At 34.8% G+C, this 14,659-nt stretch overlaps 1 pseudogene; it reads left to right on the top strand.

Annotated features, from left to right (window-relative positions):
• The window catches only part of LOC103504475 (pyruvate kinase 2, cytosolic-like), an 88,465-nt pseudogene extending 81,302 nt beyond the window's left edge, over window positions 1-7,163 (top strand).
• The last annotated feature ends 7,496 nt before the right edge of the window (window positions 7,164-14,659 follow it).

Here is a 14,659-nt window from a genome sequence, read left to right as displayed (position 1 = left end):
TCAACCAAAGATTCAGGCAGAATGTCAGCAGATGAAAGGATAGACTCTGAAGAAAGATAGAAAGCGAGATAACTGCTCCGTGGGAAACTCTCTTTCATTCTAATACCTTTTCTAGTATCGTTATTTCATTCCTATTCTCGCTATTTCCAAGCGAGAGTTTTTCCTCTAAGAATTTGGAAATATCTGATGATAGAAAGTCTTGCATTCTTTTGCTTCATTCTAGATTTCGATAGGGACACACCCATTTTCGAAAGAGAAGGGTATCGAAAGTTCTTCTTAATAGAAAAGAAGAATGAGGTCATGATCGAAAGCGAATGTGGTCCTACTTTTTTCATGGTGACGTCCTGCAAATGATCTTCCCAATCTGAGTTGATTAGGAGTCTGGATTTCCATTTCCCTCACTTTTCTCATCTTAGACCAGTGAGAGCTCTTTGTCAAGATTGGAAACTATTCCATTAAGATAGGTGAAGGCTATTCAGCTGCTCAAGAAGACTAGCTTTGAGTTGTTGAAGGAATTCGTAAAGAACTCAATTCCTAATGCAGGCACATGACCCTCTCCTTTTAGTCTCGCTACTTTGTCCCCCTCTCCTCACTCACAGGACTTGAGAATACTCTCATTGGTGTCTGCCCTTTGCTTTAGTAAGCCGCACCTGCCTTATTACGGTCGAAGGGCATGACACTGTCAAAAATCTAGAAATGATATCCTTGGCAAGGCTATCTTATTATATCCATTATTAGAAATGATAGGTAGATTCAAAAAATAATGAACAAGGCTAAAAGAATTTAAGAAGATGGAATTAGACTGAATTCATTCTTTAACTCAATCCTCTATAATATATCTACCCTTCCCATTTCTTGAAGATTACTACAAAAGGAATCAAGACGATTCTCCAATTGGTATCCTTGGCAAGGCTATGCCTCACTAAATCTTCCTACTTATCTGCTATGATTCAAAAGATTTGAATGAGAGATAGGAATCATGATATTTGTATCATCTGGTAAGGTATTATATCAAAATGGAATGAGGTTTTCTTTTCCGTAGTGGGAATATATTAATTCTTAACTATTTGATCCTTCAATGGTATCTAGATAAAGTCAAAACCTCATGAATTTCCATACTTCTAGACTCAATCAATTCGTTTAGGAATAGATCTTTGGTAACTGGCAAAGAATCTAATTTTGATATTTAGAAGATTGTAGTTAGAGGAAGGAGAAAGGAATCAAAGCCAAAGTGTTTATATTTACCTATGATTCTCTATCTTCTTTCTCATTCTTCTTATGCTCAAAATCTCCTAAGAATTTGCCTCTTTGGTCTCTCTACCTTCTTTCATTCTTTTTTCTCTTTTATCTTCCACATCTAGACTTCTCTTTTCTAATACTTTACCTAAAATCTCTATTCACGACATCTTGGCTTTGCCTTGGGATTTTTCTACTCTCTATTCCCTTTTTCTGACTCCTAATGATTAGTCAAGGAGATGGTTATTACTCTGATATATGCGTCTATTCTATTAAGATATATCTAATAGATCGAGTATATGCTAATAATACCCAATATGCTTTGTCTTGGAAGGTGATATAGTAAGATAGCGGAATACTCCTGACTTAGGAGAGATGAGGCATGTCATGGGATATCTCAAGTCCCCTTTGACTCTTGCAACTATCTAATCCCTAGTCCAACTTGCCTCATACAAGGCTGCTTAATGCCTCCGCTTTGTCCTAGGTGAATAGGATACCTTGCCCAGGCTTGCAATGGCTTGCGGACATTCTACTTCCTTCTTTTAAAATATTTGAAAAGGATTGGCTGAGAAGTCAGAAGGAAAATCACAGGTGGGGCTAAGAAGAAGACTGAGAAAATAGGATTGTGGAAGAAAATCAATATGATGCCCGTGAGAAAAAATATTCTATTGGTTCGAGGCTGAAGACTGTAGCTAAAAGATGCCTTATCTATCACGAGAATAGGTAAAAGATCTTGACCAAATATCTTGAGATTGCAAAGTACCAAGCCAATCTCAATTTGGAAAGACGAAAGGAAACCTGTAAACTAAGAGGAAGGGAAGAATAGCTCGGGTAGCCTAAATCTAGGCTAGGCTACCATTTCCTTTTTTAGAAAAAGATCACTCCGTCAGAAAGAGAAAAATTCAGTTGACTACCAGTTCTTTATTAGTAAAAGCAAGTTATTGTATCGGCGATCTCTTTCTCTCTTCCTTTGAAAAAAAAGGTAAACCTTTCTAAGTCAACCTATGATCCCACTCATACAGTCGTTCAAAGTGTGTGGTGTCGTATTTGCTGGCTAAGAAAGGGCGAAGGACTGATACACAAGTCTCACTTGGCTGACCCAAGAAAAAAAAGGTGATAATCTATTTTGACTAAGACGGAAAAAAAAAAAGATGAAGATGAAGAAGGACCTTGGCTGATTTCCTAGCTTGGACCAGATTATATGGAAAAGACTGAAACTGGATAGGGGAGTAGAGGAAAAAGTACTCGAATTGGTTGCAAAAAAAGTGAATGAAGAAAGAAGCAGGAGTTGAAAGGAAGAAGGAACTAGAAGGAAATACGACCAGACCGTCCCCTCACATATTAAGGATGTACTGATTCCAACCTAAAGAGAAAGCTCACTCTAGCTTCACACTTGCTGTATTTTCCTGGTCAGACTGAGACCATACCACTATTTCACTAAGAGCTCTCATTCTTCAAGAATCGAATTCGAATAGGAGTTAAAGGAATTAACAAATTTTCCATAGGGTAGACACCGCTTGACTTTCTTTCTATTGCCTTCATGACATATAAAGGGCCCACGTAACTGCTTTTGAATTCTTTTTCTATGGTTATAGATTAGGGGAAAAAAGAATAAGAAATATACATACCACGCAATCCTAAGCTGATTATTTTGAGCTAGAAGACAAATCTTCTCAAGAGGAAGAGGCATAATAGCCATCAACCTCTTAGCCCCTACCTTTTGTCTTTACTCCTTTCATTTCATTCCTTTCCTTCCTCTAGAAAAGGACTACTCTCCTACCTCCACCCTTAGCTTAGACAGAAAGCAATAGCTAGCCAATGTACTAAATGTGCAAGACCAGAAAATTTATGTCCTTTGCAGGTTTCCTCTAGTAGAAATAGGGGAATTTCTATGAAATAAAATTAGAAATATTGAGGAGATCCCAAAATAAAAATAAAGAGACCGAAAATCTATTTTAAAAAAAAATGAATAAGGGGAACCATGGGAATGGGGCCTTCGCGAGTAGGGAGCTCACTTCCAGGCCGGCTAGGCTGACAAGCCAATTCTCCTTAGGCAACTTTGCTCTCCTTTCTCGTTAGATAGGCAGATTGGGTGACCATAAAAATCGATCTGTGAAGGGGAGAGGAAGAATGGAGTAGAAAGTTCTTCTAGAGGAAATGGAAAGCCAAAAACTTGAATCTGTCTTATCCTTTGAATTTATAATACCTCTCTCTCGGATCATGAGCTAGGAATTCCCCATGTCTGTAAGAGTGAGTTCAGGGTAGCATTCTCTCTCTTCTCGCTTATCTTATTCTCTCGTCCCCACATCTAATTTTGTATATGTATATGCCCTCTGTCTAAGCCCAATTCATTTTCTTCTCGTGCCAGTCTAATTCCCTAGTAGAATGAGTTGATTCCCCCTATTCGTCACTCCCTCTTGTATTTCTTTTTTCTTCCTTCTCGTTATCCAAAGACAAGAAAAGAACTTTATACCAGAGTCAGATTTGCGCTCCCTTGATCTTTCTTCCTTGAGACTTTCAGTGGGACTCATATAGAAATAAGGAATAATCCAAGCAATAATCAAATGTCATCTCCTTATAGTCGAGCTGCTTTCGCTCCTCTCATTGAGCTCTTTATTTCTTCTCTCGTCTTCTTCCATAGGTTATTTAGGTTCTTGATTTCTTCCTTTTTGTAATGGATGAGAGACTAAAATTGGAAACTCGAGACGAAAGGTCAAGTGCCCATCCCATCTCAAAGAGGTTTGAGGTTAAATCCATGAAAATTTCCACTATGTGAATAAGCAGGCAGAGTTAGAATTCTCTCTTTCGAATCCCACTCTAGGGTGCAAAGCTGCAATAGGCTCACCAAGTCTGGAAGAAAAGATCCAATTGAGAAAGTCTATCCTCACGAGACAGGTATTTCTCATATCAAAAGAAGTACGAAGAGTGATCACTCAAAACTCGACCAATCTTTCTCGGGACAAAAGCCTCCATGGTAGGGGCAAAGAGATTCTTTTCAATAGTAGAATTCAGTATAAAGTAGGATAGCCTCACCGCCTAGCGATAGAGTAGAAGAATGATAAGGCAAAATGAGAGAACGAACATTCCTAGTAAATGAGTACGAAAAGCATTAGTGAAAGACCCAGACCCATTGAGTAATCCTAATATGTGGAATAATAGGATCTCAACCTTCCTTTTTCTAATGAAGACTAAACCATAAAGGTAGCCTTCAAAATTAGTATATGTGGATTCTCTCTATCTTGTTGTCTCGGTTTTGGAAGACTACTTTATATCAGAATATCTGATTAAATTGCTAGGTCGGGCATCCAAATCTTTTCGGACTAGACTACTAGAAAGCTATCGCTTTCATCATATGAAAGACGAGGCTAGGTAAGATAATGGAAATGTATAGGACTGCAGAGCAAGCGAAAATAGATTAAAGAAAACACATGTTAGAATTAAATAACATTAGCCTTAAAAATTAAAATTTTGAGAACGATTATTTGAAATGCTAAAAAATATGATCAAAGTATAAAAAAAAAATTGGTAAAAAAAACCTATAACTTTCATTTTTGTTTCTTCAATTTATTTGTGTGAAACAACGTGCATATTATCTTTTTTATAAAGTTTTAATATTTTGAAAGTTATATTAAAAGAGGCAAATATTTCCAAGTAAAAAATCAATCAAAGAAAATAATGAAAAGATTTCACTTTTTTTTTTTCAATTTTCTTAAAGTAAATTTGACATTTTACTTTGTAACGCCCCAAAATTTAGGAATTTAATTTTATTATCTTAAGTATAATTTTGAGATTTTGGGTGTTATTTAAATGTTGAAGATTTTATCTTATGGAGATTTGATTCTATTGAATAACTGAAAATATCAAATTTTTGTTAAGTTGAAATTTATGTTTAATTTGTTTTGGTTATGTATGTTTGGGGATATTTTTGGACTTAGGGACTTAATAATTGTATTGTGAGAATAATGTAATGATTTATGAAAATATAGTTTGATAAGATAAAGATGATTGGTTGGTTGAGAAGAGAGATTATGTGATTTATTTGGGAAAAAAAGAAGATAAAAAGGGAGATTTGGTGGGTTTTAAATGAGGAGAGAAAATTTGTTTTATTTGGTTGAGTCTGGAGAAAGAGGAAAAGGAAAAGAAAAATAATAATTAATGCTATTATTTTGTTTAAATATGGCATAGGAAGTTGTGTTATCTCCTTCATTGGAAAAAAAAGGAAAGAAAAGGAGAAAACCCTAACCCTAATCCCGCCGTCGCCACCCCCTCTTGCAAACTGCCACCGTCGTCGCAACCGCCGTCAGTCCGAGCTGATCGACTTCATCAGGCGCGTCGCCTCCGTCGTTTGAAGTCGCGCTGCCATCATAATCGAACCGTGCGCAAGCGTCAGCCGTCACGTGGAGCACATCACGCACGACAACGCTCCGTCAGCCATCGCCTCCGTCTTCAGTCGTTCGCAGCGAATCGAGTCGTCCGGCTTGCAGTAGCAACATCGTCGCCGTCTTCGTCGTTGGTCTTATCTGTCAACGAACCATCAGCAGGCGTAACCCGAGTCAACCTGACAACAGACGCTTGAGCCGTTCGAGCCGCGTGTGTGAGTTGTGCCTCCAACCGCCCGCAAGTGTCAAGTCGAGCCGCACGTGCGTTGTTTTGCTGAGTCGTGCCTAGAGTCTACCCGAGTGGAGCCACACGCGAGTCCTTAGTTGAGTCGACTAGCTAGTCCCTTCCTCCAGCTGAGCTGCCAGTCGGTTTTCCCTCTCCAGTCAAGCCAGTTGAGCTGCCAAGCTTCTTTTAACCCTATTTTTGACCCATTTTTCTTGGTAAGCCTTGGTATGCTTGATTTGGTTTAGTCTACCCAGCTAAGGTTTATTTTGACCTTAACTAAGTTAATTGTTGGATTAAATTGACTATAGTTAACTGGAAGCCGAGCTGGGAATTTGTCCAACTAAGTCTAAACCAAGTTAGGCCTTGATCTTGGGTAAGTTACTTCAAATGGATTTTTGGACCCTTAATTCTTTAAAGGTTAAATTATTAAATTTAGTTTTTATAACTATTTAGGACATCGCTGCTTGGAAGGCGTGATTTTACTGTTAAATTTTGATTGATCTAATCTCCAGGTAAGAGATTCTACTACTAGACCTATGAGTGGAATTAAGAGATCACATGTATTTTTAGTTATGTATATTGATGATTAGATTGCATAACGGCATGACAATTTAATGATGATATGATATGACATGATGATATGGTATGACTTGATGATGTGATGATGATTTGTTACGTGTATGTTATGGTTAGGGTGTATGTTAGCTTATCCTATTAGAGTCGTACCTGCATGGGTGTCCTTCTGGATCACCACCTTTTTAGGACTCCGCAGTCCGATGGGATCGTCAGTCTGGCATTAACATAGACATGATTCGAGTGATTTGACGGGATCGCTCGCAGCCCAGTGTTTCATCCGAGTACACTACGGACCAGTTTATCCTGAGTGTTCCTTTAGGATCACCGAAGACCAGTTATGTTCCTCCAAGATCACATGTTGCACGTGTTCGGGAACGTGCCAGTTCTTGGGTACCACTTTTCAAGACTCTAATAGGAAGTTAACAGGCACCTAGCAGGACTAGTAGTGGGCCCCTTACTGAGTATTTTAAACTCACTCTTTCCATTTCTATTTTTCAGTCAGAGGCAGAGATAAGAGCAAAGGCAAGCTGGCGAGTGACCAGAAGTGATCGTGGCGAGCCATAGGGATCTTTTGCTTCCGCTTTATGTCATTGTTCAGATTTTAATGTTTGCATTTTATTTTATTCTTTATTTGTTATTTTATTTCTTTAAAACTAGATAGGGCCCAAGTTAAGATTTTATTTTTGTACTTATCTCTAATCACATTTGTTTATGCTTTTAAATGAAAATTTTGAGGTTTTGTTTTATTTTTACCTAAATTTTACAAATTTTATTTATCTTTTAAATTAGTAATGGCTTCGACTTAGTATAAGGAGTTGGGTCATTACATACTTGATCACAGCCAACAAATTTGACTAATTAATCAAAAGAGAGAAGCTCTTAAATCACTATATGTTTAGAGTAAATAATTAATTTAGATGGTTTCGTAAAACTTTTGTCAGTTTTGTGTATTAACTTTTTTTTATCTCATATAACCACATTGTTATCCATTTTATCTTGTTAAAAATTGTGATTTCTTTATAAGAAGTTACACTATTATTAAGTTTTTTTTTTGTCTTATTTAATAAATAACTACTAATGTTTTAATGTTATTGACTTTTTGCAACTATAAAATAAAGAGTGGAAGTTTGCACCAAAAGGAAAAGTTTTTGTTAGAAAAAAAAATATATCATGGATAGTATTATACTATGCTCTTATTCCATCATTATATCTTTTTACTTGCACGATCTAACACTAAGAGTCATTTCATCATGATGCATTACAATCATAAGTTTATAAACAGTACTTGTATGTATGTTATAAACTGTTGGCTAGTATTTTGTTTAAAAATCTCATTAGTCATAGCATTTAACTATTTCTTCTTGAAAATATTAGTAAATTTTATTCACTTTAGAATGATGATTGTTGCATTGTAGATGAAATTTCACATGCGTAAATCTCACGCTAGTAAATAACTTCAAATAATTTTACCATTCTCTCTCTTTAGAAAGATTAAAATAGTCAAAGTTTTTACAAATAGTTCAAAAGATTTCACCCCTCATTCATTATTGGTCGAAGTCATGGAAGAGTTCCCCAACCAAGTGCAAGTAATCAGAAAGGATGTGTCAAAGTGTTAAAAGGACAAGTAGCAAAGGTTTTAAAGTCCCTCACTTAAGTTAAAGATAGACCAGTAGCAGGGGCATTCAAACAAGTGAAATTGGTTTAGAACCAAGCTCCAGATGATGTTTCTCCTCACCCACATGCTCTTACTTTTAAAAAGCTATTAGGTTTGTCATTGGTAGACTGGACGGCATACCTGATACAAGATTGTGGTCAAGCTCCACCATAAACAAGCCATTTGAATGACTTAGTCTCTACAACAAATGAGAATATCGATAAGAAGACCTTTGAAGACACAAATCTCGAAGGAAGATTATACCAAAGTTTCTAGAAGAAAGATTGTGTATAATAGAGGAAAAGAACATTTATGAAGACATTGAGGTGACACAACTATGTCTAGTCTTAGATGTCATTCGTTACTCCACCCAAGTTGAAGATGCCAAAATTTGGAAAGTATAATGGGGGCGACTACCTTAACAGTCATTTCATCATGTACGACTGAAGGATGTCGGTCCACTTCCAGGATGACAAATTTTTTCTCCACTTTCAAGAACACCTAATTTAATACTATGTGATCTCGTGATAAGGAATGTATTCTTTATTAGGTATGAGGTATGATGAGGGTGCTACGAAGGTGTCAACCTAGTTGAGATGTTCTAGTGCGCCAATTAGTTGTTCATAAAAAGATAGGCTAATTGGCTCAATTACTCATTGGTACATGTAGTTGGATATCTCTCAAGTGCACAAGTCTTGAAATAGCACAAGGAAATTATTAATTTGGCTTAATACCGTTTTAATCTCCAGTTTATAAAAAATGAGGCATTGGACACTTTTAAGGAATATGCCTAAAGATGTAAAGATAGTCGATCAGGGGCAACCTTCAGTTGATTGAGTAAGGATATTAATGTCACTAGTGTTTTATAAGTGTTATGAATGCTACATACTACTATAAAATACCCTTTACATTATGACAATGAGAGAAAGACTTGTAAGCGAATTTTAAAAGGGAAAGGATTACAAAGGATGCAGAAGTAGAAGTTAGCATCATTAAAAGCAATCCCACTAAATGAAAAGATGAAGTGCATGAGGTCAGCTCGGGGTAGAGCATTATCAGCCATGTGTCACTACCATCATTTAAACAGGTGATCTATGAAGAGGAAAAGTCAAATAAATGAAGCAAAGAAATGACAACAAAGCATTTGACCCTATCGTCTTTAGTAGTGCAATTCAATCTGATGAGTTGGTTTCTCCCTTCTTGCAAAATTTGGAGCATCTCAATTGGAAAAAAGAACTACCTAAGACTGCAAGAGAAATCGGAGATTATTTTCTATTGGAATAGGGCAAGACCTTTATAACAGGCACACCTTTTAATGTCTTGTTGAATTGGATGACATCTTGACAGTCGCATGTGTTCTATTCTCCAAAATAAAATGGATTATTGGTTTAAATGCTTTTTCAATATTATATTTATCCTCCCTATTTGTCTAACATGAAAGAAAATATATGATATTATTGAAGACTTTGACATCAAATTAAGGTTGGATTTCAAATCTCCATCTCTTATTCATGAGAAGAGGAATTAAAATATGTTGTGCTTGAGACGTTGAAATAGAGAACAAGAGGATTATTCAACTAACAAGTCAAAATCTTTATTTTAGAAGTGACTAAGTTGTAAGATATCTAATAATCATTAGTTTGCTCGTAAAATGAATTTAACAGGAGTTTTCCTATTTTTATTAAAGACCATATTGGGTAGTCTCCCCTAATTTAATATATAGGGGAGACTAGCTTTCTTTATCGAAGTCCAAGTATCGTCCATCTGAGTAAGACTGCATTGCAAAGTATAGGATATTTGTCACTATTACTTGCATAAGAGAGCCAATTCTAAGAAAATTCACTCTTTCAAGATTATAAGACCCATTATAGTTTTTCATTTATGAAGAGTTTCAAGATTGAAGGACTTTAAGATCAAGATCTAAGTTACAAGATTACTGACTTTTATAGACTTACTTATTTACCATCGGTCTTAACGACTAGAGATGGTGTTTTATTTGGTTAAATAATCACTCTAAGGAGATTTTCAAGGCAATTTAGAATCGATTACGGCTCAAGTTCATGATACCTAATAGCTAGTTTTGGGAAAAAGTAAACCACCTATTTTGTATGCTTTGACTCGTTTTCTTCTTTTGAAAAGAATCTAGAGAATGTTTAAAAAAAGAAAACTATTAAAATAAGCATGTCATAGTATGTACATACATACATGCATTCATGAATAACATTTATCTTTTTGTTTTTAGCTATGATGCACTTGTTTATCCCTAGTTCTAGCATTTTATTTTGTCATGTGACGCTTGTTTATCCCTGACCTTTCACACTTCTTGTTGTGAAGGTACTTGTTTATCCCTAGCCTCCAACATTTTATTTTTGCTGTGATGGCGCTTGTTTATCCCTAGCCTCCAGTGTTTCATTTTGTCATGTGGCGCTCGTTTATCTCTAGCCTTTGACACTTTCTGTTGTGGAGGTGCTTGTTTATCCTTGGACCTCAGAGTCTTATTTTTGCTGTGATGGTGCTTGTTTATCCCTGGCCTCCAGCATTTTATTTTGTCATGTGGTGCTTGTTTATCCCTAGCTTTTGACACCTTTGTTGTGGAGGGCAACTTTACCAAAGAAGACTAATGCGAGCATATAATAAGAAAGTGCATCCCTAAAGCTTTTTAGAGGGAGATTTGATATTAAAAAGAATACTTTTGTTTCAAAAAGATCATTGAGGAAAATGGACTCCTAATTATGAAGTTCATTCGTAGTGAAAAAAGCTTTTTCAAGAGAAGCTCTACTTTTGACTAATATGGATGGCGTTGAGTTAGAAAATCCTGTGAATTCAGATTATGTTCGAAGATATTATGCATGAGATCTTTTCTTAGAGGGTTTCGTAATGTTGAAAGAAGTCAGGGGTATTTCTAGGAAACTTACATTTAGTTCTTAGAATGTTATTTCCAGATGTGTAAACTTTCTCTCACCCCTCTCTTTGTACTCCTATTCCAAGCATTGTTGTCACAATTTTTTTTTCATTTCTTATTATATTTATTAAACATATGTTTATTTGACAATCTTTTCTTTTATCCTTTCTAAAATATAGTAAACATTCATGATTCATCAGTCCATTATTCTACATTTTGTTAATTAGCAAGGATCCAGTACAACTTATTGTATTTGCAAACCAAGTAAAAGCTATGATTTTCTTTTGATAACATTTAAGGAAATATAGGTGTCTACAAGTCCAGACAAATTTTATTATGATGGGAGTTATCGTAATTGGAAGTCTACATCTTAAAGGGATTCACGTTTTATGATGTCCAAGGACTAAACAATATTGGATCTTTACAACATAGTGCAGTCATTCGCAGTTTTGATTCAAAGAGTGACAAATTCGGCAACTTAAAAAGCTTTCATGATATATGTGTTTTATTCTATCCGGTGGTCATACTGATCAATTGTTAAGAGGATTGATGAATGGAGCACTGAGCTATTTATTTCTTTGGAAATCACAATATTTTATTTTGAAATTAAATTTTTACCTAGTCCAAAGTAGGACGAGTCCAATTTTTATCAAACCTAGTCCTGGAACTAAGGTTGATGACTTTTCAAATTTGGTTAAATTGTGTCCAGATCTAAAGCTGAAGCCAAAGCCTGTCTATCAGGTCCTTTACTTATCAAACCTAGTCCTGGAGCTAAGTTTGATGTCTTTTCGAATTTGGTTAAATCGAGCCCAAATCTGAAGTTGAGGCTGAAACCTGTCTATCAGGTCCTTTATTTATCAAACCTAGTCCTGGAGCTAAGGTTGATGTCTTTTTGAATTTGGTTAAATCGAGCCCAGATCTGAAGCTGAGGTCGAAGCCTGTCTATCAGGTTCTTTATTTATCAAACCTAGTCCTAGAGCTAAGGTTGATGTCTTTTCGAATCTGGTTAAATCGAGCCCAGATCTGAAGCTGAGGCCGAAGCCTGTCTATTAGGTCCTTTATTTATCAAACCTGGCCATAGAGTTAAGGTTGATAATCTTTTTTAGTTCTCACTCTAAAAAAAAATAAAATTTGGTCCAAATACTTTATCTATTTCCTTTGTCTACCTTTAAATATTTTCAGGATAGACAAAGGGGGCAAGCTGTAGATACCATATTTTGGCCATTTATTTTTTATATTTACTTTACTTTATTTTATTTTATTACTTTATTTTTATTAAATTAAGTTGATTTAAATTTGAATTTATTTATTTTAAAAAAACAAAAAACAATAATTAAATTTCATATCTCCTCCCTCTTTTCTCTCAACCACTTCCTCCTCACAAGTCCCACGATTTTTCCCCTCCCTCTTCACGATTCTTCCCACTTTTCCACTATCACAAACACGATCCTCACGATCTTGCAATCTTAAAAAAAAAAAAAGCTGAAAAAAAGAGGGAAGGAGGAGATTTTTTTAGAAAAATGAGAGATCAGTCAAAAGGGTGCAAAGCGAAAAACTATTCTGCCAAAAGGTAAGCTTTTTCTTTCCATCTTTTCCCTTTATTAGAACGTAAATTGTTCTTCCATTCTTCAAATTTGTTTTGTTTTAAATTCGTTAAATTGATTTTTAACGAGCTTTTGATTTTGTTAGGTTAGACTAATTAAATCTATTCCTTCATCAAATTTTGCCTAGTCTCTGTGTTTAATTTTTTTAGATTTATGGTTTTTTAATTTTGTTAGGTTTAGACCAATTGAATCTATTTTTTATTAAATTATGTCTCTGCTTTGTATTTTAATTTTGTTAGGTTAAACCAGTTGCATCAAATTTTGACTAGGCTATACTGTGTTTAATTTTTTTTTGATTTAGGGTGTTTTAATTTTGTTAAGTTTAGACCAATTGAATCTATTTTTCATTAAATTATGCCTCTGCTTTGTGTTTTAATTTTATTAGGTTAAATCAATTGAATACCAATAGAATATTGTTGCATCAAATTTGCTTACTGTGTTTAATTTTGTTAGGGTTATGGTGTTTTAATTTTATTAGACCTAGATCGTTTAAATACCATCACATCAAATCTGCTTTTATGTTTTAATTTTGTTAAGTTTAGGTTATTTGAAAATTGTTACATCAAATTACCTATGTCCATTTGATTTAAGTTTGTTAAATTTAGGGTTTAATTTGGATGTTTTTACTGTGTATTAAATATGTTTGATATGGATTGATTAGATTTGTTGAATGGCAGAATACTTATTTCACCACTGTATATTATTTACTTTCCAAACATTATTTCTCAAACTGTATATATTTCTAATGTAGCATATTATTTCCAATATTTTATTTTTGAATATGTAGATATTATCTCCAACTTGTATTATTTGGCAACATATATTGTTGGTTGTATTATTTGTCATATTTGCCAACTATTTTATTGTATTATTTATGGGAAAGAGTAGTGTTCATTTATGTATTTTATGGTTAAAATCCCATAAATACATAAAATTTCTCAATTTTTAAAAATTAATTAGTAAATTATTTTTAAAGAAAGTATATCTAACAATTTTATATTTTAGAATGGGATTGAGTAGTGTTTTTTTTTTAATTCATTAATTATTTAGATACATGAAATTTTTCATTAAAAGCCTATGATGGAAATCAAAATATCAAAGTTTGATATTTTAATATTCTTGAGGTAAATAAAAAATCTTTTTAAATAAAAATTAAATTCTATTTTTCTAATGACTCTCATGTCACCCATATAATCATCAATTCAGTTTTTTTTCTTAGATATGAATTGATAACCATGGGACATTTAAAAAATATCAAATAAAAAACTTTGTTTTGTGAATCTCTTTAATTTAGTTTAAAAGATAAATTTTAGTAATCATTTTTATGGGTGTGGTAGGGTGCTAATACCTTCCCTACACACAACTAACTCCTGAACCTTAAATCTGAATTTACGTAGACCAATTTTTTCTTTTTGGTGACCAATCACACCTTAATATGATTGGTGGCAACTCCAAACCTTTTAAATATTAAAGATTAAATGATTGGGGATGTCGGTCGCTCCGCGTCGCGATCACGTGCGACATCGTGTTTCAAGATTTTTATTATACTTGGTTTTGAAATATGATTAATCGATGTTTATGGTGAACGAGAAGGTGATTTCCTTAAGGCTACATGAATGTGTTTCTGTAGCGCAACCTATAGTTGTTAGGGGATTCTAGGGCTAAAAGAGGTCATGACCAGAGATTCGAGAACTTGAGCCTAGGTGAGGATGTGGATGGAGGATTGTGATATGGCTTCGAGCCTAACTTAACCCATGGTGGGTGGCTTTATGTGCACATAGGAGCGAATATGGAGGTTGTTACTATGGTAGGTGCTAAGTATGCGTGAGCTCCGTTTGGCCACATGTTTCTTTGTGGATATGCATCACGAGCTATTCTAGGTCGTGTATTTAGTATGCTATCATGGTTGGATTGGATGAAGGTTGTTACTGTGGTAAGTGCTAAGTATGCGTGAGCTCCGTTTGACCGCGTGTTTCCTTATGGATATGGATCACGTGTGAGCTATTTAGGATCGTGTATTTAGTATGCTATCATAGTTGGACTGGATGGAGGTTGTTACTGTTGTAGGTGCTAAGTATGCGT

The sequence above is a fragment of the Cucumis melo genome, chromosome 8 (genome assembly GCF_025177605.1).
Source record: "Cucumis melo cultivar AY chromosome 8, USDA_Cmelo_AY_1.0, whole genome shotgun sequence".
Taxonomy (NCBI): Eukaryota; Viridiplantae; Streptophyta; class Magnoliopsida; order Cucurbitales; family Cucurbitaceae; genus Cucumis; species Cucumis melo.
Note: the sequence above shows the minus strand (reverse complement) of the source record. Positions and strands in the feature narration are given on the sequence as shown.